The following is a 26,484-nucleotide window of genomic DNA, read 5'->3' as shown; positions in this document are numbered from 1 at the left end:
ATCAGGGATTGTTGTTTTCAGCCGCATGGTGTGATCTTGTTTTGTTGCAGTCAGAGCGGCAGTGTGGTGTGACACAATGCAGTGGCAATGCCAAAAACCTGACAATAAATTACTTGGAGTGGTGCCAACATGGTGTGGGTGTAATTAGGTTGTATATTTGGCATGCACCCAGTATGGCCAGTCCTCCTTCAAAATCTATGATGACCAAGCTACATCTCAATAATTAGCTTTTATTGCAGCTGAAAAAGCTTCTCCGCAGGAGCCAGATATGCTGCCTCCACAGTAATGAATCATGATGATGTTACCACTGAGGTGTTTCTCCTGTTCAAAACATCCAGGAAGGTTCAACTCCCTTCACATCTAATGACAACTGCAATGTATTCTCTAAATTATAGCTAACTTTTATGTTCAGATCTAGTGCCAAGGGTTCCCATTAGTACAACTTTTTTTTCTGAGCTACATTAGAAATCGATGATTCTCAGTCAACTGCGATGGACTGGCGACCTGTCCAGGGTGTACCCTGCCTCTCGCCCGTTGACCGCTGCAGATGGGCACCAGCACCCCTGCTGACCGCAATGGGATAAGGGTGTAAGAAAATGGATGAATGGATTCTCAGATGAATTAAAAGTGAGGACAAAAAAAAAGTTGCTTATGCCGTTATACTTTTGCACACATCTGATAAATCAAGTTAACGCCTTGATGTAAAGAAAAAACATACAATGGCCTCTAAACAGAAATTAATTCCGCTGGTTTATGCTTTTGTCATTGATGTGATGGATCTGTTATCTTGGCTTGCCTTCAAATCCATAAGAAAAGCTCCATACAAACACCTGCATAATCTCATCCAGTTTGAATTGTTATTGTGTGTGAAGTCTGTCTTGGTGGACTCTCACTTCCCCTACAGCTTATTGTTTTGTCAGGCTTTCTGTCTACCCTAAATGTCAAGGAGAAGGAGCTTATCAGTTTCACATCCATTTCTTTTTTTTTTCCCTCCCTCCTGTCACTCTCACTCCCTCACCCTGGTTGTCTGTCAGTAGGAACCCCAGGGGGGAGGAGGAGGCTAGCAGGAGGTCAGACATCCCTCATCACCTCTTTTTTTCCCTCTACACCTTTCTGTCCATCCTGTCCGGTGGGACAGGGAGTCATATGCTGACATTTATCTCCTTACATATGGAGTACGCTCTCAGACTGGGAAATGGTTTCTTTTTTTGTTTGTTTTGTCAATACATGAGGAGGAAGATGTGCCCCTGTCTATAATTTTGTCGCTTGTTTGCTGTTGGACGCTTCAGTTTTTGAGGCCACTGGTAGCACATTGCATCCAAAACATGTTTCCAGGTATAAGCAGGAGAAAAGAAGGGGACAATCTTATTGTCACCGATTACGGTTTCAAACTTGGCCTTTTTATAGATTGGAAGTCTGTCCAGATGTTGTGACCTTAAACAGGCATGACTCTCAAAAGCAAGGAAGATTTTTTCTTTCTATATGTGTAACAAAATAATTCCTGAAATTGCTTTCTTTGGTGTGTAGACTTGATCTTAACTCAAACTGTCAGTTCACACAAATGTGACATTTTAATGAATTTGCTGGCAGATGAGATTTGTAGATTTTAGATAATAAAACCCCACTAAATTGACAGATAATCATCCATGACACAGAGAAACAGAAGTTGAAGATGCGGACTCGTGTTGTAATTTGAATAAACCAACCCTCAATAGTCACATAGTGAAAGAACAAAGCGACTTGTCTAATCACTTGGAATAAATTGCTCTTGGCGCCACAACCCACATCTTGTCACAGGACACAAGAAATCATCATTTTCTCTCGTCATTTAGCTTTCAGATGATGGAACAAGAGAACAGGGTAACAGTAAACAAGTGTCCTTGTGTTGCAACTGACAAGCTGCATTTTTGGGTGGAGTAAAAGCTTCTCGTTCTACGGAAAAGGTCATAATCTCCTTTCTAAACTTTGATGTCCGACATTTCTTAGAAGGCATCGCTGCTTACATTAGTGCTGTGTTTTAGCTACTTGTAAGTGGGCCTCGAGTTCAGTCTGTTTTTCTGTAAAGTTACTATTCACACATTACGAAACAGAAAATATATTTTTCATTCTGTTTTTCAATCAATATGCTATACAGCAACTCGCACCTCTATCAGCTCCCCTGCTAAAATATTCTAAAAGCTGTAATATAGATGGTTTTTTATTGCCATAGTATATTCAAATGTTAAAAAAGTTCTAGCAGTTCTTTAAAGGCAATTCTTTATTTATTTCTGCCACAGTGGCAAGATAAACGTGGTCCTAATCCAACCTTTTTCCACACTTCCAGTTTTTATAAACTTTTTAAATTATTGCCCTAACTCTAGATAAGGGCATGTTTAGATGAATAGCTATTTTCTTGTGTCCATTTCTTGCTTTACTTAAATTGCATGCTCTCTTTCCCATTAGGAGGATTGGCACGTATTTATCTCCCCGCTGAACGAAGAGGTCATGGCAAAGCAAACATTTTAAAAGGACTTTAATTGCATTTATTTTTTTTAGGAATTGTTTGGATTTCCAATAAATCTTAGGCTGGGGATCCTATTAAGATTAGTTATTTCTCGGAATGAGATTTTTTACGCACTAAATAAATTTAATCAAACTGATGTTTGGATAATTTAGCAAGCCTTAAATAATGAATGGACAGAGCAGGATGTACTTCAGGAAGCTAAGATCTGCCAATGCCAAGAAAGATGCTGCATATCTTCTATAAGTTTGTTGTTGAGAATGTCATCTCTTCTGCTACCATCTGTTGGGGCAGCAGCATGAGAACCAGAAACCTAAAAAGACTAAACATCCTCTTTATGAGACTGTCTTGGGAAAACGATGTCTTTTGTCAGAGATTTCTTGAAACGCACCGTAATACAGACCGCTACAGGACATTTTTCCTGCCAACAGCCATCACCATCTACAATAACTCTTAAGATTTTGAGTTAATATGAGTTACAGCATTTAATTTCCCTGTGAGAAAAATTAAGTATTTTTTAATTTGATTTGAATTAAATTCAAATGTTGACGATATGTAAGCAGTTTTACAAGACAGACTGTTGCAGATGCAACAAACCATTCCTGGTGGAAAGACATGCAGATTTCCAGTTTGGTCTGAAACTTCTGGGAATAAGTGCAGGTTCCTGATGATGATTTTTGAGGAAAGTATGATTTTTTTTACTGTAAATACAAGCAAGTCAGACTTTCTTTTTCTGCAATCCCATTTCTTCTCCATTAACACTTTTCTTTCAAAGTGACGCAGAGCTGTTTTAGCACAGTGCTCATCTCATATCTACCCTTTCTGCCGTTCTTAGACCAGCAGAGTCAAAGCCATGCATCATCTGCAGATATTACCTTCTACAAGGTGCTACGCAAAGACAGCACTGGTCCCCTGCCTCTGTTTCCCTCCAGGGTTGTATTATAAGCTGGTTGAGATTCTATACAGAGCCCGGCTCGGTGCACGCTGCTTTTATCAGCAGACTTTTATCTCATCCTACCTTCATCCTCCATCCTCCCACCTCAACCTAGCAGTCAGATTGCTCAGGCTGCCCCGAAGCCCTGTGAGCTGCCAGGGTGGCCAGCTGCTCGCTCTGGTTCTCTCACAGCACCACCACCATGAACTCGGAGTAAAAAAAAAGCCTTTGAACTGTTTTAAATGGTTTTTAATTGCTTTATGTAAGCATGCGAGGATGTCAATATTTTTGTGTGTGTGTGTGTGTGTTTTTTTTTATCATGCAGTATTTGTAGGAGGGGACATTTGATAACAGGGGTGTCTTTGTAGATTAGCATACAATCAAAAAGTGCATTTATTGCTTTAATTCTAGTTGAAAGTGAAACTTATGACACACGAACTGATCTATTTTAATCTATTTTTTTTCTGTTTATGGTTTCAGAGCTAATAAAAGGTCAATAATTGTTTGCTAACTGCAACCTTTAGCCCACCTACATAGATTTCCTTTTCCCAGCTTTCTGGCCTTTCCAGCACACTGATGCTGCCATGCCTTGTAGAAAAATAAAACCAGAATCTACATAAAGCTTTTAAGTGGAGAAATTTTCTGAAAAGTGGCTGAGCTGACTTTGAACTTGATAAAACACATTAGGCCAGCATGACCAGATGACATGGGTCCCCAAATTATCATTGAATTTGAAAGCTTCACATTGGATTTTGTGCCTCCGTGTTCTGGAACATGGATTGCCAAATGAAATGCTTTATTTTTAACTCATTGGAAAAAGAACCTTGGCTTTTGAAGTTCTTGTGTCTCGTGAATTTCTAATCCCCGTCTGACAACCTTTAAATAGGCTTTTGCTAACAGTCTTCCTTCCACTCAACCTTTCAGTTATTAAACTTGGATGATGCACTGACCTTCAGTTGCACATTTTCCCTGTGGAAGGTGCCAGTCTCCTGGTCAGCTGCCAAGTCGGCAGTCTTCTCCATTAATTTGTATGTCAGAACATAACTGCATAAAAAAAAAGCTTATTTGTTCTTGTGCAATCTTGATATTTTTTGAGAAACAGAATTTTGGGTTTTTATAAGCTGTAAATGATAATTATCAAAATGGAACATAAATTAACACTTGAAATGTATACAGTAACTCTATGCATGTTGCACCAATGTGATTTTTACTTTTTAATCTGAATTAATGAAATAAATCAGATTTTATATCAAATTCTTTCCGAGTAGACTGATTGAGGTGCACCTTTGCATCTCTTGGTCACGATAGCGACAGATTTGGATCCCATCTTCAGGGTCACTTGCTAATTGTGCCAAGTGTGAGAGCTTGCAAACAGGGCAGAGTACCGCTCACCTGTAAATGCGGCAGCTTTTATGCACAAAGGTCCGCGGTTAAAATGCTGCTTGTTTGGTTTTAAGTGATTGACACGTACGAAAGGTCACGTCAACATCAGGGACACGTGTGTGTATGCGCAGATGCAAAAATCTGCTGACACAGGCTTGTGTGCCCTCCAGCAGCACTCTTTGGTTACCCAACTCTTATTAAAGCAATAAATATGGCCGGTACATAAATTTGACGTCATGATTTATTTCCGCTCTCTCAGTCCTGTCTTTGCTCTCCATTTCCCCCCCCTTCTGTTGGGGTGTGTGGGTGCGTTGGCGTGTGCGTGCTCATTAATGTGGCATAAATGCTGCCTTCTAATTACAAGTAGCCAAGGATGGCTGGGGGGCAAGGTTTGATGCATTCTGTTTCAGAGTGCTCCTTGCTCCTTTGAAATATACGCACCTTTCCATTTCTCATCAATCTCGTTTAGTGGGGGTGATATATGGTGGCTGTGTGAGTTTTTATGAGTGTGTGTAATTGGAGTTTTATGTAGATGCTCGTGGGCTGTTAAAGAGCCAAACATGCTCCAGGTGTTAGCGTAGGATTCTGTTCCAGTCTGAAAGGCACTTTGGAGGACTGCAACTCAGCAGGATCCAAAAAGTACATGCACAGAGTACTTCGGTGTGCATACATCTCTTATTTTATACCCATGTAGAAACAACTCCTTATTTGTCAACTTCTTTGCAAAACATAAAACCACTGCCAATAAAAAAAACTAGCGGATTTGTTGAAACGTTACTTGATTCCTACTCAAATTGCACTCAAGCCCATGTTGCCTGTATCTGAGATTTAGCTCTTCCAGGCACAAGCTGTGCCACTCTAAACCAAGGGCGTAAATCCCATCTCATTATTGGGGGACCATAAACAGGAAAATTTCTTAAGAACAATTTCGGGGGGTTCTGCGAGGTTCCATTGTAATGTAACGTAAAATGTGGTTTAAAAAGCTGCAGGACCAAAAATGACTAGCAATGCACATCAAACATGTTTTATTCTCAGTAAGCAGCCGGCAGAGAAGTAAAACTAAAATTCAAATGTTGCTTAGATACGAGTTTTGTTCAGTCTGACTGATCTAATCTCTGCTACACCTTTACAAAAATTTAAGGTTCTTAATACAAAAGCTTTAATGAGTAACTGCTCTTAATAAAATTCCTCGTAAACATTGATTTATTGAAATGGCTCCCAATACAAGTTATGGCCTATTTAAATTATAACTTAAGTTGCTTTATTTTTAAGCCTTTTTTAGTTTTGGCATGTCCTGGATGACGGAGAACAAATAATTATATAGAAATGGATATCTGGGGCATATCATAATTTAAAGGTAGCACTTATAGCACAAGCGTTTATATAGAAAAATATTCAGATTTTGTTTTGTGGTTTTAAAGGCACTACATTGAAGACAGTGAGAAATAAAGGCATAACTTTTTTTTCCTATCTGTTCTCGGCTCCGACACACAGAGTTGGATCCACTTGCTCAGCCCTTCCCTCCCGTTTCAAACTCTTCTAATTAACTAAAAGTTAAATATGAATGAGATGTTTGTTACCTTTAACAAAAAAGCTTAGGTCTATGAAAGCAGTGTAGCAGTTTTGCTAATGAGGCAGCTTATCATGATTCAGTCAAAGTAATGAAATAACAAACTGCAGTCTGATCTTTATTGTTAATGTGTTTCTTCCCACTGAGCAGTAAAAGTAAATAAAAGGCGTTACATGTATTTTGCTGTAAGTATTTACTTACTAGAGGGGTTTTTATTCGTGATGCAGAGCTCCAGCTAACAGCTACCTCCTGACTTCAGCGATTCTGATCAGCCTGTGCCGTTCAGCTGCTGTTGCTCGTCCTACACTTTGGACTGAACCATTGCTCTAACAATGGTAGAGGGGGCCTAAAAATTCATTCTTATTTTTTCTGAAATAAATGGCAGGTTTATTTTGTTTTTTGCTTCTTTTCATATTGATATTATTTAAATGCAAACGTTTCTTCAATGACTTTTTTTGGGGGGGTGGACAATGCTAGACTTTTCCAAGATTGGGGGGGGTACCCCCCACCCCACGACCCTCCTGGGATTTACGCCTATGCTCTAAACACTCTTTATGACATGAAAACCATTTACCAGCTCTAGCGGAGCTGCAAAACATAGCATATAAAAATAGCACCAATATAATTGTTAGCATTATTGCATTTGCAAAGAAGTGCTCAAATTCAATATTTGAAGGTATATACATTTATATACTACATTTTGCAGATAAGATCGACTTTCTTTGTCCTCTGTGCCCACAGTATAGATGTTTTTGACCAAAATTATAAATCTAAAGGGGGAAGGATGAGGACATTGTGGAAAAAAAGTAGAGGCAAGGTTTTATTCATCACAGTGTTCAACAATTATATTTTCAAAGTCATGTTTTCCTAAAGTTGTGCAGCGCTAAGCTTTACTGCGAACAACAAATGGTATGAGAGCATTTTTCTGTGTTAAACACTAAGTATTATGTGTAGCGCAAAGCATAAACTATATCCTCATTGGAGGTTGGCAAGGACTCTTACAATAATGCAGCTGTTGGCAGAGGCATGATATGAGTATTTCAAATTGTTAAACCAAGTCAAGGATCTACAAAGACGTAAAAACTTTGATTGAGGACTTAGCTTTGTGTCCCACATGTTATTTAAAACTTTTGTTTTTATATAGCAGCAATTTAAAGCACAGTTCATATAAAAAGTCATACAGATTTAACTCAGACCTAAATATAGAGCAACTTTGAGTTCACTTCAGATCAATGAAATTGATCGGAGATTGGAGAATTATCCTGAATTATCTGGCAGGCAGAAACTCAACCAGAAACACATGCTCAGCTGAAAATTAGATTGTGAAACTTTTGGACAGTTTATTTGCTGTGGCTTTGTTCTTTTTTTTCCCAAAAACTATCTGTTTATTTAAAGCCTAAATAATAAAATGTTATTTTTTAAATGTGTAGCAAACATGTTGGGGCGATCTTATCACATTCATATTTGCTGTTCTTGCTGTTCTAACAAGAACAGCAAATATGAATGTGATAAGATCGCCCCAACATGTTTGTTACACATTTTAAAATGTGTTTGTTACACAAAATGAACAGTCTGCTGTGAAAAGCAAACTCCCTGTTTAAAGTCCTTGTAGATTCCTGATCTACAGGGACTTTTAAGAAAATAACTTGTTTTACTCCATAAAGTTAACACTTTGCTTTAAACAACTTCTACATTGTAATAGAAAAAAAACCAAACTGTTGAACGTTTTCTGCCTCAAGAGACACATTAGGAAATAACACTCATTTGAGAGGTCAAACTTTTAGCCTTTGCTGTAAGATATTCACATTGTGTTTGGTTGTAAGGCTGAATGTGATGGCATGTGTCAACTTCAAAGGAGAGACTTGACATAATAGAAGAAAATTGCTGCTGCATTTTTCTCAAGGTCAGATCTTTAGCATGTCACTTGTACTTTTTTCTCCCCGTCTCACAGACGGACGGAGACATATTTTCTCTGGATCTGAGGATGCAGTTGATTTATTCATTTACAGGAGATGTACTGGTATAACCTTAGATATTCAAAAGAATCCAGCTCTGATACGGGCCTTCATTGCTGTCACCTTTTTTAGCCAGAGTTTTAGCCACCAGAAATAAAAGATAGAAAAAACAATATTTTAAGTATGAATACATATCCATACTCAAAAGTGTAATGTGGCAAAAAATAAACACAAACTCTGTAAAGAAGAGTTAGAAATTCCTCTACTTCTGATTGCCGGTTATCACAGTCACCTGAAGGCAGTAGTGCCCAGGGTCACACTGACCTAAATATGTTTTTTCACTGATTCAATGAAATCATAATTTGATAATTGCTTTTTGTTTTTACTCTGGTTATTTTATTTTTTTTAAATATGAAAAAAAATATTCATGAGCTACAAAGAACTCTGTGACATTGTAAATACTTGTTCATGGCAAAAAAAAAGTATAATATAAAATATTATTTCTTTCTAAATATTTCACAACTTCTCTTTCATCCATAAGTGAAAAGAAATGAAATTTCTGCTTCAAAGAATATATTTTTTTCTTTTCATATTAATTATATACCAAATGGCTTTCGGGATAAACTGCTCCTTTTAAAAATTCTCATTATACAAGTATTTAATTTCCATCGGGATTCAATCAATTATTTTCTTTTAGAAAGTTTTCAGAAAGCTCCAAAGATCACATAAGGTTCTCACCAATGAACGACGGAACAGCGCTTCCTTTCCTCCATGTTTTTGATTAAATCTTCAAAAATACTCAGTCTCCTAATGCAGCTCTCGTCGCCGTTTCATGTAGTTACTAACCAATGGAGTAAAGCTGAAGAGGAAACTGTCCTTACAGCTTCTAAACTATGATTATGAGATTGTTGGAGGGGGGCGGGGCCAAGGTTAATGCTGCATTCATGTGCCATCATGGAAAAAAGGCCTTCACTTACTGGTTTACTCAGAGCCTGTTACAGTTTGCATTAAATGTTTTCTCATCTTAAACATGAGCGGCAGAAATTTAAATGAATTGGCTTCCAATTATGTCTCATAACTTTGAAAAATTAAAGGTCTTATTTTAGCATTTTTCTAACTGGTGCATTGCTTTCCTATGCAAATACACGTTCACTTGGGGATCCCAAACTAGCAGTGGGCCCTAAGCAGTCACACAGATTGCATTAGTACTTACAGACATGTGCATGAGGGACCTAAAGGAGACAAATCCTAGGTAGAATGTTTTACAGCACAGTTTTCTGCAAATGTTTATGAAAAAATTCTGCTTTAATAGAAATCAACCTGATGACTTGGTAAAATTTCTCTTTGGAAATGACAAATATTAACAGTAAAATTAAAACCAGATAACTTTTATAAATTTCAATCAATGGGACAAAAGGAGAAAAGACATGGACAATGTGATGTAAGAAGTCAGCACAGCGGCAGCAGATGTTTCATATTAAATGGAGAAACTGAAATTATAACTATACATTTTCATTCTATATCTAATTTCGCAACAGATTTTTAAGGCGTTTTTCTTCTTCTTTTTTTTTTTTTTTAAATTGAGTGAATGTTGCTGAATATTGGCCGAACCTTGCCTCTGTCTTCATGAATATTTTCTGTCTTTTGGTTAAAACACAGGTCACACACCACCTACAAAACTAGTTTCCTTGGTGAATAGCTGTGAAGGAGGTTTCTCTTACTTGTGAAGAATCCATTTTGAGCACGGCAGAGAAAAAAGGAACGAACAGTTCCCCCGCTAGCTTCCCAGAAAGGAGCAAAAGAGGGAAAAAGTATCAGAATTTTGGAGCAGAGAAAACCAGTAAAAGTTTGACGCTCTAAGGTATCTGATAGAAAGTCTGACTTTATTACCTTTCGGGTAGAAATTACTGACTCATTAAGCTGTTAAACGAGATAAGGTACCTACGCTTTACTGAGTGAGTGTACTAAATGTCATTCTTATCCTGATAGCCATGCTAATTATTCTCTTATTCTGGGAGATATTCAATCTTTGCCGAGATTTCATTATACGTGTTTCGGCTGGCGTTATAAGGTGAACTGGGTCATCGCTTTAAATGCGGCTCATCTGGGAAAGCTAAGATTTCCCACAGCATTAAACAAGCAATGATCTTCTAAAGCTTTACGTTTTATCAGTGCGCCCTTTGACCCGTGATGAGGCAGCGAGCACATCACAGCCCCATTAACGCACAGAGACAGAAACCAGCGTTGAGGTTTAGCAGCATGACGTGTATCTCATTTTCTGTCTCACGTCTTCATGTTTCTAAAGACATTATGGAATCACAAGCATAATTCCATAATTTGAGTTAAATGTGTGCTCTTTAATAAACCTATGTTGGCCGTCCTGCTGACTTCTACAGCAGCAGACAGTTTGGTGTGATCCTTGCTGTGTAAAAATAAGAGTGCACACCTGCAATGACAAATTCTTATTTTGGAGACACCTGTCAGGTTGCAGCTTTAATAAAACACAATTTATGTAAAAGGCGTCGCAGCCAAATATTTGATTAGGATAGAGTAAAAGTGAATGGATTTGGTCTTTATACGTTTGTGATTGTTTCTCTGAAGACGCATGATGAATGCTATAACATTAGGGGGAAGTTTTATTGTTTAAAGTGAAGATGTTTCTATTTGTGCACATTTATTTGAAATGTGTGTGTGGGGTGGGGGAGGATTGGGGTGTGTGTGTGTTTTTGTACCACAGTTTCAGTCCAATACCAATCAGGATCACGAAAAATAACACTTCATTTCTTCAAGCAAGACATGATACAAACTCATGATTCAGGATACTTTACTTTCATAATCATTTTTCCTGATAGCTGCAAATATTTTCTGCAGGACAGCCTTAATATGCTGAGTTGTAGTGGAATGTTATGATTATATTCCCGTATACTTAAAGAAAAGTGCTAAGACCTTTGCCTGACCCACAGCTTCCTTACTTGTATACAAGTAAACAAATGCTAAAGTGAAGAATGACAGGAAAACAGGGTGGTGAAGTAAAGAATGCGTCTACCCATCATCCCAGGATGTTTGTTCTTTCTGTGACCTGTGTTTGGTAGATGTTGGAGTAAGGAAACACTTCTGGAAAAGCCTATGTCAGCACATGAGATAAACAAACAGAGGTGATGGTATATCTATTTGTGTGTGTGTAGCAACAATTGTGTAAAGTTCTGTTGCATATCTCTGCTTAAGAATAGAGGTGAAGCTGGGTGAAACATTGTGTCTGTACTTTGTTCTCAATGTAGGCGAGTAAAAAACTTGAGAAAATTAGAAATAATCTCAACCATCTTTATTTAAAGGTGTCCATATCAAAACTAACTGAAAGCTGTAATACTCTGACAATGAGTTGTTTCTAAAGAGACATGACTTGCCTTACAGGTAGAATCATCAACAAACACTATGAATTTGCTGAAGTGGTAAACTATTAGCCCATTTTTCCCTATTTTTTTTAATATGACTTCTTGATCATTTGCCTTAAAACATATGTTAACGTTGCTCTGGCTAAAACAAAAGTTGTTCCTCTGGACATATCTGAGCCAATATAAGCAGAAAAGCTCAAATGACATCGACAGACAAGAAGCTGCAGCAGCAGCAGCTCTCTTTTACCATCAAAGTCAATCTAAAGGTTGGAGAAAAAAAACATGCAACATTTTTATGGAAAATCTCGGAATCGCTAGATTAGCAAAACAGCATGCATGGCCTGTAATACAGTTTTGTATGTCATGGAAACAAAGATAAGCAGTGATTTTTAAATATTGGCCACTTGGATACATGGAGAAGTTGCTGACAGAATCAAACATTTGACCAACAGCAGGTGTCATGAGTTGAATGTAGTTAGGAACATGACACTAGTGTTTAAAAAATCCTTCTCTGGTACAAAAACCTCTTTTGATGACATCCTTGGTTATATGTGGAGGCCACACCCAAGGATTAGGATTCTTTCTTCTGCAATATTTCTATAACAGCCCGTCTCTTTGAGCCTTGATACTTTGCTTCCTTTGCTTCGTCCTGGACTCCTCATTTCAGCTCATACTCCACTTAGCAGTACAGAAAACTAAGAAAACCGAATCTTGAACTGAACTTTTCTCAAAATATATTTTGTGTCTTTTCTTGTCCCTCATGAGATGCTTGCAGGTCACAGCCAGTTGACATGACACAGCGTGTCTCCATGTTGGCATGCATACCTGACAATTTCTCAGCATGCGATAGCCGAGCCCTGTCACCCACTCCCACTGTGGGGTGTAAATGCTTTTTACTGCCCGTCGCCTTTCTTCTCCATGCTCCTCGGGGTACCGCGAGCATCCAGGTGGGACGCAAACAGAGAAAACCCGAATCTTCCAAGCTTTGACTGGATGAACAGATGTCTCAGTTTTTGTTTCTTTGGTGTTGTTTTTTTTTGAGCATTTGTGTGGAGACATGAAGTCTTTTTAGCTGTATGATTCTCTACTAGCAGAGAGTCTCCAAAAGCTGAGACATCACTGCAGTAGGTGCTCTGTTTGGCTTTTTTTGCGTCTCACATGTGACAGCTTCTGCCTCCTGCTGCAACCTTGACAGAATTCGAAGTTCCAGCTTTAACCGTTCTCTGTTTTTGTGCTCTTTTTGTTTTACTCTGCAGCATTTTTGCCTGCATCTGTTGTCTCTTTAAATGTTTGTAGGAGCACGCCTGCACAGTCGTAGTCTCTACGTTAACTACAGCATCAAGTTGCATGACTAATAGACAAATATTATACACTGATAGCAATTCTATTCCGTGGAACTAATTGTATGAGGCAGTTTCAGCCTAGATTAGTTCACCTTTCCTGCACTGATAGCGAGTTTAAGCATTTTCTAATTTACTGGTTAGAATTAGTCATTAGATCAACGTTCATGCAGTCTCACGGTTTCTCCCATGGGATATTAGGCGCTGATGAGATGTCAGCTGTCAGGCCGTAGGTCAGATGAATGCTGTCATGGGAGCAATTTACCAACAGTATCTTGATAGGCAGAGCTGGAAACATAGTTGGTGAATTTGTAGTATTTTACATTTTAAGGATAAAGTTTCTTTACCTCAAAATTTTTGAGTGACAATAGGCTTGTTCTGGTAATATGTGTCTGAGTTTGTATAGCACTACTCAGCTGAAGAAAAACATCTGAAAGGCTTCAGCAAATAAAAAGTATTTTTCCAATTGCCCATAGTTTTATGCACTATAATCTTTGCAAACATGCAACCCCAAAATCATAACAAACTAGCTTAGCTGCTGCCTGGTTAATTGCTGATAACTTGTTCTTGTTGTAATTTTTTTGTTCTTTTTTTCCCCATTTATTTCTATTCAAATCCAATTTTGCAGACACTAAAAAAAACATGAGGTGATTTTAATGTTTATCTTCAGTTCTGGAAATGATTGTTTTTAATTTGTTATTTTATTATCTGCATCAGCACACATTTTGTAACTTTTGTTTAGATTTTTTGTTGTAGCTGACTGATCATCTTCAATAATATCTGTCAAGTTAAAACAGCAAATGGTGTAGTTGTGTGAGTGCAATACCATCTCCACCCAGCTGGCACGTGGCTCACAGAAAATCAAGCACACCCGTCTCTCTCACTCAGGCCTTCAGGAGCCTATAAGGCAACTCAGCACACCTGTGTTTGGGATAATCTCTACAAACAAAGACCTCATCTTTAAGCTCCTGCAGAAACACCACTGGTAGGAATCTGTATTCGGAGGACCTAGCTGGCTTAACAAAAATGGATTTATGAAAGTAGTTTATTTTGTTTATTTTTTTTTGATGACTTAAAAGTAATTTGTAATTTGTTTGTTTGTAGGTTTTCAACCTGCTTGGGTGTCATGTATTGGAAAGTACAGTGATTTAAAGAAAAAAGAGAAAAGAGAAATAAAATAAAAGGATGACACTGAGAAGAGTTGGTCCTGGCTTTCTTTGATGGGAGCAAGCCCTTGTCAAGTTTGGGCAGAAGCTAAGGTGATTTGTAGAGGCCACAAAACTTGACAATATCCTTTTCTCAACCCGAATAGCTTCTACCCATATGCAGGTTGCTGGGATACCGTGGTTCAAATATTGATAACGAGTCAAATTTTATCAGCAAAACTAACGAATCACCATTCATGTTGGTCAGTTTTCCATTGTCCAGAATTAACTAGAGATCAGCATTTTTTTTTTCCTGTTCATTAAATGTATTACAATTGAAAACTAATTTTTTTATCTGTAAATATTTCGAGAAGCAATGTGTTCTTAAGGGGGGAAAAATCCAACTGAATATAAATCTACCATCAGACAAAAAAAGAAATTTGGTTAAAATGCTAACTAGTTTCTTGAAAAATACAGTTTACCACAATAGTACAAACGGTTTTGTTGCTGCTGCCACTATTATGCCAAAAGTTACCAGCATAATCAATTCCCCAGCACCACCACTGCCAGGTAAAAGGACGGAAAAATGCGTCCATTTAGAAAAATGCGTCTTTCTGTGGGGCTGAAGGTTGAAATATTCCAGTTTTTGCTTTCTTCTAACTTTTAAATTTAAAACTCAGCTCGAGCCTTCAAACATATCTTTCAAGTTGTGTCAGAGAGTGAGACCTGGCGAACATAAATTCACTTTTCCTGAGGTCTACAATCTAAACTGGCCTGCACACGCCCACACACACCCCCACGCACCCCCACACGCAGACACATGGTCATGAATGTGTCTCAGTCACTCATTCAGATAATCAGTTGAGCTTATCGAGTGGTAGCGCAAGCTTACAGATGCAAGGTAGGAGCCCCCGCCTGCTGTATGACAGGAAAAAACCGTGGAATTCAGATCACTTATAAGCATGTCCTTCATCACAATGACACAGACAGTGAGAGCAGACAAATCCACTTCACCCGAATAATGACCAATTCCGTGTTGCAGCCACAGATACTGAACCAAGTTCATTTCACGGTGGGGATTCTTTCCAAATCAACTTGTTCTGTTTCTGTGTTCACGCTCACATATTTGGCTGTTGTGCTATGAATAATCTTCATTCAGAGCTAACGTATGAGCTACTTACACAATGCAGCTGCTACTGGCAAAATGCCTGACGACATAATGAAGGGAGGATCTGAAGGTCAGATGGGCCCCTGTGTCTCAAATTAAAGGCTCATTGTGAGTGTTAGTATAAAACCATTCCATCAATCTCCCAAAACCGATTTATTTTGGAGTTATAAATTCTAATGCACTGCACCTAAATCCCAGTAATGTTCGCCAATTTTTGTGCCCCAGCGGGGCCGCTTTTCAAATGTTAAACCTACCGGTTTTCTACATCTCATCTAGGAAATGATTCGGCTCCTACAGGTAAGTCCTGAAGGCATCTTCTCAACTGCAGGATTCATTATTTATCTCAGTTTAATGCTGAACTGACAGCATAGCATAAAACAAATGAGTGGTGTTATTATAATGCAGTATAAGACAGCACATAGTTCTCCATCCCACCCACATTAGTAGGTTCAACTGGGACCAATTTTCCAGATCTTAATGTCCATGGCAAGTCCACTAGATTATGATGTAGAAAAATGATTAAACAATAATTCTACAGTGCGTAGTTCAGAATTATTCATACCCTTACAGTCAAATGATCTATCAAATGATTGGAGTTTGCACACATGGAAGCTTCACTGCGGTTACAATAAAGTAGTACTATGAGTTTTTCTGGCACATGGTGTCTGAGACTTCAGAAAGAGCAGGAAGTCATTGGAACATGCCTTAACATTTCTCCGCCTATACCCTTTTTTAGGAGCAACACACTGAGAAGTAGTTTAGTTTGAGAAACTCGACAGACTTGCATTTTCAACTGGTGTTTGTTAATGCTGCTTCCGCTAGTCTGATGGAGCTGAGTGGGAACGATGATGGGCAGGGGTCTTCTGTGAGGAAAAAGCTCCAACATTGTGAAAACAGGCGGCGCTTTGTGAAAGCAAACATTTAGGCACCCTGGACGGTTGCAACAGGAGATTCAGTGATTTCCCAAACATGTGTCAAAGAATCAAGGAAATCTTCAGGTGTGCGTTTGAGGTGGGGATATTATAACATGACATGCAGCTAAAAAATAATTTAAAAAAAAACATTTAACAAAATACCCCACCTTTATTACCAATAGATGAGGAAGGAAAAAGGGTTGGATGCCTTTTTGATTCTACAATGAAAGCTTCTATGATGAGTTTGATGCTAAACTCAAATATTTTACATGTTATTTGTTATTTAACAATGACTTGCTAAAAAAATTCCCAACCTCACCTAGAGCTCTTTGGCTAATGTGGTCTCTCAGAAACTGACTCAGGTTGCATCTACAACACACACAAGCATAAGAGAAATAAAACGTAAGTGCATGTGCACATGCTTGTGTGCGTGTGTGTGTGCATGCCTCCTCCACCTGTGAGTTTTTGAGTGAAACAGTGTCCTGCTGGGAGCAAGATGGGCTTTTTAGCAGCTGTGCTGCAGTCCATTGAACACTCTCTCTATTCAGTCAGCCAGCTCATCCCGTCTCTTTCCAACTGTCTGATTTTGATTCACCTCATTCCATTTACCCACGATGCGCTGATCGTCTGCTCCTATTTTACCCCCTTTTCTTACTCCTCACAGTGCTGTCCCCTTCCTACTGTACATTTGTATCTTTTTGGGCCTTTCCCGTTCTATTCTTTACCATCTCTTTTCTGCCGTTTTCTAGTCTTTTCCTCGACTTTTTTTTTTACTTTCTAGTTCAGATTGAAATAGATTGATGTTTACAGTGAATGAAAGCACAAGTAAACTTCCTAGGCCTACCATTCGCTCTTTAAGATATGCTTAAAGATTTAGTTGCTCAGTAGACGACTCCACAGATATGTCCAAAATTTACTTCCACATAAGAACATTAAAAAAAAATATATATATATATATATTTTTTTTGAAGAACATTTTCAGACAAAATCACCTCAAAGACAAAAGCAGTGCGATACAGACATGGTGCGAAACATCGTCAGACAGGTTAGTGTAAGAATTTCATGTGTTTTGCAGACTCAAATACAAAGTTTCCACAAAACATTAAAGTGCGATCATTAATTTCATGTCAAGCTGAAAATGTTTCAGGTCAGAATATTTCACTTTGTGGAAAAGCCTTATGCAGAACCAGTCTTACATTGTTGTTAGGCATATTGTGAAGTTTAACACTTAATTTATTTCACATATGGGAATACAAGTTGTCGATTTTTGAGCAAATCTATTGATCGACTAATTGACAAGCGGCCGTTTTCTTAAAATCCCGAGTTTTCGATGTATCAGGAAGGTCAACAGTTTTTCCATAACATGAAGAACTAAATTTTTCATAACATTATAAATGTGTGCTGCTGGACATACTAAGTCGGGAGGAGCTGCAGTCATTTGTAGCTCAGGTGAGAGAATCTCGTGTTTATGCAGCAAGAAAAGCAACAGTTGGAAGAAAGCAAATGAGTCCTCATTTGCCACAAGACGTACTGCACTGAACACAGCAAACGTGTGGAAAAGTGTGTTCTGGTCAAATGAGGAAGAAATTAAATATTTTAGTCTGTGTGTTTTATTCACAAAGGAAACACAGTAGATGTGGATTTTTCTTCCACTTAACAAATATGCACCCCTTTCAATGAAGCTTTGTGTTTTTTTTAAGATGGCAAAAAACCTAACGAGTGTGAACTGCAAGGCACTGCAGATCATATGATTCTCGAACCACTTCCCTATAAATCTTAGTTTTCAGATCCATTTACACGAACAGATGGTGCTTTTGACAGTGAGAAGGTTTTCATGTGGAGCTGGCTTAATCATATGTCTACGAGACACAAAGTCTTTCAAAAAACTTGAAGTATGGTCGCTATTCTGAAGTAGCGACCATACTTCAAGAAAAGAAGCCATGAGGAATACATAGCTCCAGTTTCATCTTTTATGTCGCAAATTTCCAAGTATTTAGTTTCTGCAAGTTTTAACAAAACACAAAATGTCAAACTAAATGCAGCATCTTTTTTTCCTGTCATGCTGCCCTGGTTGCTGTCGCCCGCCTCTGCTTTTACCTTATATCCGCCTCCCACCCCACCGTACCTCCTCACTTGTATAGTATATGTTGTCCTTTGTGGCCTCCTGGCTCTGCTTTAATCTCATTCTGGCCTGAACATCAGTCAATCACCTTCGGTCCCACCTGCCACCTGCCAGCCACTCCACTTTGTAACACTTTCCCCTGAGCCGGTCCTTCATCTCTCCGCCCATCTGTGACCTCATCCTTTCTGTTTCTCCAGAGTGGCCTGTCATGTTTCCCAATTCCCCTTTTCTTTTTCGCATTTATTACAGGCTTCATAAAAAGTCATCTTTCTAAACTGCCTTAATTAAAAAAGAATGCATGTCTTCTCCTACTCTGATTGTTGACAGTGTGAATATGGGACGGATTTGCTTCTATAAACTGTTTTTAAGAGTAAATTCCTTGACTTTTGCCCACCGCTAAAAGTGGGCAAAAGTCCTTTATTTGTTAAAAAGATCAACACCTCACCTCGGAGGTGGGTCTTCTTCTCACTGCTTCACCCCTAATAATGCATTATTAATAATTAGAATGAGCTACTGGGTTACAAAATGAACTTTTAGATATGATGCTGACATTGAAGGGAGCCAAGTGTGATCTGGACCAGGAGGAATACTGACAGCAAAAAAAAAAAAAAAGCCATCCATCAGAGGGAAACAGAAACAGAAGCAGAGCTGTTTGGACTGAAGGGAATGATGGGAGGAGATGTGAGGAAAGAGAAATGAGGGAAGGCAGGCAGGCAGACAGGTGAGAAGACAGAGAGGTCTGCTCACAAGCAGCAGAGCAGTCTTCGGGAAGAAACAAAGAAAAAGCCGAGAGAAATGAAGAGAGAAGAGGCAGGTGGCCGTTTTAAGGAGATAAGCTTTCAGATAGATTAGATGAGACAAAGAGAGCCGGAGTGGGAGTGATGATCGGGAAGTCCCTGCTGTAAGGGACCCCGAATGCTTACAGGGCCCGTTTTCAGCTCGCGCTGATTAACACGGCTTTTTATTGGCTGTAAAGTGCAGGGTTGAAGAACGCACAGGCAAATCGAATGTCACCCTTAAAGGAAAATGCCACATGCTTCCTGAAAAACAGTTCTCGGCGTCTTAGGGGCCCAATCACTTTATCCTATTCGCTTACAGCTGGAAATAGACACAACAGATGTAGCTAGTTTGGGGCAAGATAATATTGTTTGAAGGAATTTATTATAGGATAATTTTGCATAACTGGTTCATCTCAATGAATTAGAATGTCACTGAAACTGTATGAGTTTTTCACACATTGTGATATATAGTATTTCAGGCACTTCTTCCAGATGCTTTTGCTAACTATTCAAAATTTAGTTTTTCGAAAAATGTGAATATTACACTAGAGCAATAAAAAAAAAAAGGGTGGTTTGATGGTCACTCAGAAATACTGGCTTGACAGCTGTCCAGCAGACAGTTACCAACAATCTCTGCCCAAAAAAAGTTAAGGTCGTTGCCACATAGAGCAGCAGTTCAGATTGTTGTAACCAAGCATATCAAGGAAAAGTTCATTCAAAGGAAAAAGTGTGGTTGAAAGGACATTAGCAGTAGGGACAAGTGCAGCATTTGGAGGATTATGAAGCAAAATTTACCTGCACTTTGTGCATGGATCCAAATATGAAAGAGCTCTATTGGATTAGGATATGTCTTATTTGCTAGGAACCATAAAAAAGATACGTAATAGAGATAAACCAAGACCCAGCAGTAGCAGATCGCTGGTGTGGAGATGGATTGAGGGATGAAGCAAACAGTACAGAGGGGCAGTAATCATGCAGCAGCTTACTTTTAAGCATCACCAAAACCCGATATTTACGGTCTGTCCTGGCAGCCTAATATCAATACAGCTGAGTATAAACAAATGTAGATTTCATTCTGTGCCAATTTACGATACACTTACTCTGAGTGAAATAAATATCAGCAGAAAAATCCATTTTACCGCCTCTCTCTTTGCTGCTTAATACCATCAGTGGTGTTTTAGCTGTTCTTGGCAAGGCAATCGGGTGTGAGACATTCTGTATGGGGCTGTCGACTGCAGTGCACTCACAAACACACGGCTGATACAATGCCAAGTCGCCGGAAAATATGTTAGTGCCTCACGTTGCATCTCTGTGTAAAAGCCACAAGTCTGACTTAGTGGCAAAGTGCAAGAAGCTGTTCTATTTTATGTTACTAAAAGCTGATCATCTGGTTCAGTTTCAAAGATGCAGCTTTATTTGGGGAAAATATTCCCAGAAGTAAATTAAAAAAATAAATCCACTGAGTCATACAAAAGTTTAACTATTACTCACTGGAATACTTTGTGATTCATAAGGGCATCAATTAATTATCTAGGAGTTTACAAAAAACCCTTAAGAACAGTTTAAGCCCTTTTATATGGGGGAAGATTACTGCCATATGTCAAGAGCACCAGCATTTCATTTCTTGTTCTCAACACTTGCACTTAAAACTTCTGCTGTCTTTCAAATATTCTCTGTGCTCTCTTAAATCTTTGAGAGAGATTTTCAGATTTTCTCCTCATGCCCAAAACGTCTCTCTGCACGGATTAACTCTCGGTTCTCTCTGCTCGCTTGTGAATTCTTTCCTTCTCTCGCTCAAAACAAAAAAGTACTATAGCCTGGGAACCGTTCCATTCAGTGAAAGTGTTATAACGGGCGGTAGGAGCCTCCCGGAGGGTGCGCTTGTTTCCTTCCAGTGGGTGTGCCTGTGTGGCTCCTATCAATTGTAGTACCCATGTGGTAGCGCCTGCTTTTCTGCAGTATGCTCTCGACGTATGGAAGTAAAATTCCCCCCATAGGGTAGGCCTAACCTGAGTTAAAGTCAGTGTTCATGCTTTACTAACAAACAATATAGTGGATACTGCAGAGATCCAAGGTGAAACCACTGCTTAGCAAAAGAGGCCAAAGGGCTATTTCATTTTTACCAAAAAAACCAAAAAAAAACATCTTTTGAAATCAAAATCTGTGGATTGTCCAAATAAAAGTGGAACTTTTTGGAACCTTTTGTATACATGTGATATCAAATGAACAAACCACCTCTTAGTGGCTCCATAAAATGGAGGTTTGTATCAGACTGCGATGCTGGGTCATAACTTTAAACAAACCATTGCTTGAAAATGTTTCAGTGTGGCTGAATTAAAGCAGTTCAGCTAAGAAGAGTGAGTCAAAATGCCACTACAACAAAAAGTAAAAGAGTCCGTGCTAGTTAAAAAAATTGTTTGTCAGCAGTTCTTTCTCAAAAGTTTTGTGGTTAGTTATTTTTGAACTTTGGGGGGCGACTGTGGCTCTATGGATAGAATAGTCGTCTTGTGATCAGAAGGTCGGAGGTTCGATTCTAGCTTCCTCCTACCACTTGTTGATGTGCAAGGCACTTAACCCCAAATTTCCTACCGATCTGCATATCGGTGAATAAATGTATAAATGTGTGAGCGTTTGTTAGTGTGAATGGGTGACTGTGACTCTAGTCTAAAGCGCTTTGAGTGGTAAAAAGGCATCGGAAAAACGCAATATAAGTTCAGTTCATTTACCATTTACTTGTGGTCAGGTTGCTCTGAGTATTTTTTTCTCCCATTATGAATGTAATGACCTTTGTATTTGCTCAAAGAAGTAAAAACAAACAAAAAAATTGAGGTCAATAACTTGGGACATTTTGGAAAAAATATTTTTAAGGGCAGTTAATTTAAGATTCTACCTATTTCATGTAGTTTCAAAGTCAATGAGTAATAATGAAAAATAATTGTGATTTCAGAAATGACTAAATAATCTTGATTATGATGATAATCCTGATTTCAGCTCTTTTCAGGTGCTGCTGCCCTCCACAGCCCATTCTTTTCCATTATTTGTTGGGTGACAGAAACGGCTTTCCCACGCTGCATATTAAAATTTCTCCGCTTTACCTTGTTGACCTAAGTTGTTTGTCTTCTGTATTATTATTTTTGCCCTCTCCTTTTTCATGTACACCTCAACGTGCTGTTTGGTTTTCTCAGTCTGCTTATGAGCGTTGCTATAGTTACTGCTCTCAGAGAAAAGGAGTACTGGTGTGAAGCAGCAGGGGGTTTCTGGGACTGGCAGATTTGAATGAAAGTCAGGTCAGTATCTGCTGGAGTGATAGTTGAGATACCAAGGCTCAGTGAGAACATTTAGACTGTATATTCATCTTTTATTATTATTGTCTTGGGGGGCAGACACAAAAAATGCTTAGGAAACATGAAGGTTTGAGGACAATTGACAAAATTGTACTTTTAAGGACGTTGTGTCCTGTTTAAAGCACAGTGCCTTACTTTTTCCCCACATGTATGACCATGAATGCATCTCTTGTTTATTCTCCTGAATAATTCATTTGGACAGAAAACTCTTTTTATTCATCGCTTCCCAGCCTCTCAATGTCTTCTTTGCCCATTGCAGTTCAACAGAGTTTTTCATGACTTTTCCTCCCTTCTGTCTACAACCTCCCCTCCCTTTGCCTTTCTTACTGTCTTCATTTCTTTTAAAATCCTCTCTGTTCCTGTATCAGGCAGTTCACATTCATATTTTCTGTCTCATCAAAGGGCTTGTTGTTCCCTGTGCATTTTTTCTCTTTTGTTCTTGAATTTAGCTTCCCTTCATCTCTATCAAGCTTCCTTTCATTTTACTTGCTTTGACGAAAATCTTCTTCCTCTGTGCTCTGGATTTTGCGTAACCCTGCGACTCTGCCTCCCTGCTCTTCTCTCTGCCTCTTTCTGTCTCCTCGGCTCACCCACTCATGGTTCACTTCTATTAGTATTCCCTTAGGGTGGCAAGACTCCACAGTGTGTCATGTGTCACCTCGAGAGGCAAACAATAAAAAACGAAATGTCTGTAGAAGCCCAGTGGCGCCTTTGCACGGAAGAGATATAAAGAGAGAAAATCCGTCAGGGGAACAAAAATTAATAATTGACTGAGAAAAAGACAGGGCTTTGTATTAAAGAAGAAGAGACAAATTTAGTCATCCATATACATGGACGACACAGTGAGACTGGAACATCCTGACTGAATGCGGGGAGTGAATGCTCATTTTCTCTCCATAAAAATTAGATCGTGCTGCAGGGCTACTGGATCAATGTGTTTTCACACAAATTTAGTGAATGTATGACTAAGACACTTGTTTTCTGCTTAGTGGTGTTTTTAATCACACTGTAAATGGCAAAGTACTAGTTGTCAACCCCGAATTTATTAACTTATTATGTATAAAACAAAAAAAATATCAAGAATGCAAATTTGTGTAGGGCAGTGGTAATGTTAAGAGTAGAGCATTGCACAATGTCCACATGCAACACAACCATCTTTTGATCCTTCAGAGACCAGGCCCCCATCAAATGGATGCTAAAACTCAGCATTCACAGGCATTAACATTGATAAGGGCCGTACATAGCATTCTAAAATTCACAAAAAGAGACAATTAGACTGGAGTTCAAATTTTGACCTCATTTACTTAAATGGACAAAGAGTCACTAATTGTGACTATTTGGCCAATAATCATCCAAATCACTGCATGTGATGCTGCTGGATATGATATTTACAATTCAGATCTACCGCACATTGTTACACAAAAAACTAAAAACAAATAAAAATAAAATAACCGCTTAAAACGTGAGACAACTCTCATAATCATACAGTAACTACCGAGTAACTTAATAATGTATAATTTAAGAGACAACAGTATTTAACTTTGACATCCGACAGGCAGACTCACTGCTTTCAGCAGTGCTGCACAGCCAGTCCCAAAGATGAAAACATGGTTTTGCTTTCTAAGCGCTTGCTTCTCTCGTACATCGTGTCAAAAACGCATCTGAACATTCCTGTGTGCTCCGACACTAGCCTGAAATTCACTTGCATAGCCTTACAAAGTTATCCATTGGCAGCTCCTGCCTAATCATTTTCTCTTAAGCATGTTTTACATCTGTATTTCTTCGATCTGCGTCTAGTCCTTTATCTAGATATATTGATTTTTGTCTGTCAGCAAAAAGTTAGAATATTTGACATGTAGCATTTTTTTTCTTTTCTTTTTTTTTACATCAGCAGCTCCTGTTCAAGGATGATTTAGATGCGTCACCAATGGTGGCATCTTAAAAGGGAAGCAGACAAGCTCTTCTTATTGCAACTGTATAAGAAAGACTATACTGTCTTTCTTCAGTAAATGTAAGGGATGATACTTAGGGCTTGTGAAAGTTAAATTAAGAATATTGTTTTTATTTATTTATTTTTTTAATTTACCAGAAATGTTTGGGTGAACTAGATTTTAAAAAATAATAAAATTCTTCCTTGGTAGTTTTAAATGCTTCAGCTTGCAGAGCAGGAGGTAATAAACTACCTTAAAAACCTCAAAATTCAGATCTTGACATCAGATTAAGAAATTTTCTGTAAATGTTCAACTTGGTCTGCTGAGGATTTTTTCCTGAGGGGTCATTTTGCAGAAATGAAAACCTGATGTTGGCTAACCTTTTCTCTGATGTTATGCCCCAAAGATAACATGTTCTCTTTGCAGAACATTGTATTTGTTAATGGGGGGTCATATCACGTTGAAAGGTAGACAGGAGAGCAACAGTGAAACATTTTGAACATCAAACTAGCTCTTGGAATCTAGGAAACCCCAGATGTGTTAGATCAAACACAGAAATTAAAAGAACATATAATATCCTATGCTGTTACATGCTACTTTTTCAAAAGTATTCACTGGCTCATCTAAATAATGTAATTCAGGTTTTTTAATTACGTCCACGAATCATGTGTATAAAATCCAGGAGAAGCAATTGTTACTGACCTCCAAACTTCATGTGGGGTTCAGATTAGCTCAGGAAAGTGTGTAAAAAGCTTCAAGAAATGAGTTTCCATGGCTGAGCAGCTGCATCTAAGCCTTACATTACCAATTGCTGTGCAGAGCAGGGTGGACCGACATTATAATAAAACCTCTGGATTAAGAATAGGATGTCACTCAAATTCATGTATGTGTAAAAGACAGAAACTTGCACAAGTTTGGTAAAACATACTGTGTGTTTTCATTGTTACACTCCACAGACGGTCTGGATTGACCATTCAGTCCGGGTCTAGAGCAGAGTCCTGACTTTGAGAAATTTTGCTCTGTAGAAATTGTCAACTTTTCTGGAACCTCAAAAGTGTAGAATTTAATTAAATTTTCTAAGTGAGACACATTGTAGTTAATTGATGTGCATATTTATTCACATAATAGATTACTGATGGGGCTGCTTCCGGGTGATGAAAACTTATAGATCCTCCACAGCTTTTTGAATGAATGTTCATCATCTTCTCATTTTTCAAGATGTTCATGCAAGCAGTTCTGAACATGAAATAGCTCATATTATTTGAGATGGTGATGTCGCATTTATGTGATTGGAATCTCTGCTGACTTGTTTCTTCTGACTATCAAACTCACTTTTTCTATTTTTGAAAAGTAGAAAAAGTCTTGCTTTTTCCCTTCCTTTCTAATACGCAAACAAACAGGCGTTGAGCTCAAAGCAAAAATCATAATTCCATGTGTTGTCTACAAATCAGGCTTGCACCAAAGATTTCTCTTTCTTGAGCAATCCCATCTCACCAAACCTTTGTGAGGAACGTGAGAGGGTGATATGATGAGGTGAAGAGGAGAATAAAAAAGGAAAATAATGTGTTGTGAGAGCGTAGGACAACAAGGCCTGAGTCACATGCTTTCTATTTAGGAGTATTTAGGGTTTTGTTCTCTTTCTCAGAGGTTCTTAAAGATTTACAATATCGCATATTTATAATATCGTAGCAGATTGCTCAGATTATCTGGCTGGATCCCTCTAACTCATACAGGTTTCTACCAAAAACAACATGCACACGTAGGGAAATATTTGACTGCATATGTAGCTTTTTTGAATAATAATAAAAAATAATATATATATTTTTTTCTCAGTTTTTTGTATCTTCGTACAGAGTGGTTCCCTGAACTCACACAGGTACACTGACCTTGTGTGTGTGGACCTTGGAGGAGGGTGGCAGTGGTGCTGCCATTGCCTGTTGCTAAGCAATTAGCAAGTCCATTACCCCTGCTAAATGCCCACACCATGTATTTTTCTCCCTGTGTGTA

General features: G+C 38.5%; 1 protein-coding gene and 1 long non-coding RNA gene across 3 annotated transcripts in view; both read left to right on the top strand.

The window, feature by feature from the left end:
- The window catches only part of schip1 (schwannomin interacting protein 1), a 265,176-nt gene that overhangs the window by 35,368 nt on the left and 203,324 nt on the right, over positions 1-26,484 (top strand). The window lies entirely within an intron of this gene.
- Positions 13,861-14,234, top strand: LOC114161822 (uncharacterized). The gene is made up of 2 exons (XR_003599087.1): positions 13,861-14,059; positions 14,179-14,234. It is a non-coding gene; the product is annotated as an uncharacterized LOC114161822 (long non-coding RNA).

This window comes from Xiphophorus couchianus, chromosome 18, assembly GCF_001444195.1.
Source record: "Xiphophorus couchianus chromosome 18, X_couchianus-1.0, whole genome shotgun sequence".
Lineage (NCBI taxonomy): Eukaryota > Metazoa > Chordata > Actinopteri > Cyprinodontiformes > Poeciliidae > Xiphophorus > Xiphophorus couchianus.
This window is presented reverse-complemented; position numbering and strand designations above follow the sequence as displayed.